The sequence below is a fragment of the Podarcis erhardii genome (assembly GCF_964252035.2).
Source record: "Podarcis erhardii genome assembly, chromosome: 14".
NCBI lineage: Eukaryota > Metazoa > Chordata > Lepidosauria > Squamata > Lacertidae > Podarcis > Podarcis erhardii.
In genome coordinates, this window is record NC_138503.1 from 28,732,674 (window position 1) to 28,736,715 (window position 4,042).

The window sequence follows — 4,042 nt, forward strand, 5'->3', positions numbered from 1 at the left end:
CCCCAAATAAGTAAAAATGCCGCCATTCTTGCTTCAGCCTTTTGGGCACAAAGCGGGCGAGAGAGCTGGTTGCTGCTACGCAGAGGTACAGGGAGGAAACACTCGGCCCATTTTGACTTTGCGTATTTACTATTAATAAAATTTATATACCACCTGGTTGTAAAAAATAAAAAAGCACATGCACACAACTAGACCCTTAAAGCGTATAGTTTTGTTTGTTCATTTATTGCATTTTTATCTCGCTTTTCCTCCAAGGAACTCAAGGCAGTATACATAATTCTCTTCCCATTTTATCCCTACACCAACCCTGTGAGGTAGGTGATGCTGAAAGGCAGTGACTGGCCCAGAGTCACCCAGTGAGCTTCATGGCTGAGTGGGGGAGGAGGGATTTGAACTTGGGTCTCCCCGAGTGAATGAGCAGCCTTGCCTCAAGAACAGATATGGAGAGACTTTACTCAAACAGCTTTGAAAAGGCACAGGAAGTCTTGCCAAAGGTAAAGTCTGGGGCTCAGACATCCACTTTAAAAAGTCCATGTGGCAGCTATTGGGGGGGGGGGGAGAGCAATGAATAGCAATGCCAGGTTTATCTCCTTGGCTATAAGAGTTTTAAGGTCTCAAATATAGAATATTCATAAATGCACACATATCTGCATATATGAACCATGTGTCTGAAATAGTATGGGAGAGCAATCCTGAAGCCATTTTGACTCTCCCAAGTGAAGGGCCATTAAAATATTGTTCTATATATGATCCCAAAAACTCTTTGAGGCATTTTTTCCTCTCTCATGTTATCCCTAAGGGGGGGGGAGGTTTTTACACCAGCCAGAAGAACAAGGATTTAGATGTTACAGTGAAAATAGGCCTCTCAGGAATCTCTGGCTTAGGTGGGTAGAGATAAGAGCAAAGTTGAATGGGTGTTATTGTAACCCCAGAGGGAGGGAGGCTGAAACAGGAGGAAGGAGGGGCTGGAAATACGTGAAATAAGGAAGTTGATCCAAATATGGAAAAACGAAACCTAATTTTTATGGCATTTCTTGTAAAGCATGTGTTTTCTCGGAAATCAGATGACTGTCCATTCTACAGGGTATAAATGGCTGGCACGCCCAGAGGGGGGGCAGACATCGGGCAAACGCTTGTCAGTACCATTTTTGTCATGACAAAATCAACTTTTACTGCCGTTTTGACTCCTTGCAGCATCTCTGATGCTCCTAGTATCAGATAAGGAAAAAACAAAGGAAGGGTCCTTCACAATGACCTCAAATATTCCTCTGCAGTAAGGGAGGCAAATGGGGACTGACAAATCCTGCTTTAAGGGCATATCTGTGTATGAATAGGGTGAGCCTGTGACCCTGATTGAGGAACTAAGTATTAACCATCACAAAAGAATGGCAAGAGACTGCCCAGGTAATGCAATCAGTAACCATTAGCAAGTATCCTAGCAGACAGGATTTTTGCCATAGGCATCACATCCTTCTGTGATGTATGTATGATGTTTTGAGGGGTGGTGGTCTTGGGCTACAGGGTGGGCAATTTCAAAAAACTGCTTGTGCACCATTGTTCAGGGTTCTCCCTCCTGCATGTGGTGAGTGGGGACCCTATTGCAACAGTTCCTTGAATAAAAGTCAGGCTTACCATCCTCTTTGCTTCTCAATATACTCTGGTTGGCCTCTGTTATTTTCTCCTACCGATAGGGAACCCACTTAAGGACTCTATACGAGCTCCAGAATACCCCATAAGGGAAAGGGATCAGTTTTTCTTATAACAGCATGCATCCTGCTTGCCCTGGAAGAATGCAACCAGAAATGGCTCCCACAAACTTCGGCTTGGAACCTCATCTTCTTTGCACCTGTGCACCAGTTACAAGGTGCTGGAGTTTGGCAGCGCATGAAGAAAAGTTAAGGTGGTAAAATAGGGCAAGAATAAGCCTCCTGGGGAGCCAGGGGGTGGCTTTGCCAACTAGGATTGCAAGCAACTAGGATTGCAATATACAATAACATGAGCAGTGAGGAATGGCAATATGCAATACTGCTGTACTTGAGATTTGGATGTCCAGGCTAGAGTGAGCTATGAACTCAATGCTAAAACTATACATTTTACACTTTTTTTTTCAAGTATTCTGCCGAGTGGGATGGCATCAAGCCTGCCATCCCTTCAAAAGATATTTTCCACCCTTACTTGTCACCAACATTCTTTGATGTTTCTGCAGATTAATGTTTAAATTAATTTTGTTTGCTTGGCTCTTCAGGTAACATGTATATCTTAATATACTGTGACAAGACTCGTGTTCTCATTACTTACAAAAAGACAGCATCAGTATTTGCATTCATATGCATTTGTTCTGAAAGGCCTGACAGAACACAGGAAAGGGGTTCTTATCGTGACAGCTTACAGAACACCTGCCATGTTTGCAGGAGTGTAACTTAAAAAGATATTTTAAGATAACTAGTTGAACAGCCGCTAGCCAGGTAGGCTAATGTTGACAAGCTGAGGGATGCAGCTTAGCTTGTACAGCTGCACAGTGAAATCTGAAGTACATTAGAATTCATCTGGACTAGTGGTTCCCAGCCTTTTTGATATGGTGACCCAGAAGTCCAAATTTACTTAGGTAAAATGATTTGTTTATTGTCACATAAATATTAGACCCTAGGTGTTTGGCAGCCATTGGTTTGGAGCATTTTAAGTGCATTTACCTGTTCTAGAACACTTACTTGAGATATCCTAGCAAAAAATGTGTTTCAATACCTCTAGTCATGTGGTTAATGAGGCTATGTTTAATGGGGAAACCCAGCCAGATGGGTGGCGCAACAATATATTATATTATTATTATTTTGTATTTTAGTGTTAACTGAATTGAGTACCAATTCAGTTACAAATTTGGCTTACAAATTTGGGGAGAGAGAGAAACTCCACACAGATCTCACACACTACTTGCAGCCACAGAATAACGGAGTCCACATTTTGGAGGATTCATCTTGCTCTTTGATATAATCAAAGGATAATTTTGAAAACCTAGAGAGGGAACTGAGCATTGATCAGCTCTGCACTGTGGCAGAATCCATGTGGAGCAGGTTAAGGCAGATGGGAACCCTGGCAAGCATCCTGAGAAATATTTTTGAGAGGTTGAAGGAGGCTTTCTCAGACAGGCCCTGAGGGCTAAACCTGGGAGTGAGGAAGGCCTTGGGATGTGTTCAGTACACCTACCCAAAACATGCAAGCCTCAGCTAATACTACATGAAGTTACTGGTCCTATTAATCAGTTAATAACATTGGTGTTTTTTCTTCAAGAGTTTGTATTCATATACAGTGGTACCTCGCAAGATGAATGCCTCGTTAAGACGAAAAACTCGCAAAACGAAAGAGTTTTTCGTTTTTTTAGTTGCTTCGCAAGACGGATTTCCCTATGGGCTTGCTTCGCAAGACGAAAACGTCTTGCAAGTTTGTTTCCTTTGTCTTGCAAGTTTGTTTCCTTTTTCTTAAAACCGTGCATTCACTTCGAGGAGCAACTCATAGCACACGGTGTGGTAGCCTTTTTTGAGGTTTTTGAAGACTTTGGTGATTTTTGAAGCTTTTCCAAAGTCCGTGCTTCGCAAGACAAAAAAATTGCAAGACAAAAAACCTCGCGGAACGAATTAATTTCGTCTTGTGAGGCACCACTGTATTTAATTCTTGTCATCTGTGTAAAAAGTTCTGCAAAGACAAATTTCAAAACTCTAGTCTTCACAGCTGTTCAGACCAGAAGCTTGTCTGCTAACATACATTTTGCAAGGTTTCTTACCACTAGGAATAAAATAGTCTCATGCTTCATTACCTATCAGTGGGCTGCTTTGAATGTTTTAAACATACAAAGTAAAATGAAATAGATGTGGCGTGATCCACAAATGCATGAAGTTCTCAATCTCTCATGGACAAAATGTTCAGAATAGAATACTGAAGTCAGCAAGCTATTTGGGGAAATGGGGACCAATACAGAGGATTTATATACCACCAAACACTCTATTAGCGTGGCTCACAAGGTGCCTTGCTAGAAGCTCTCACAGTATGG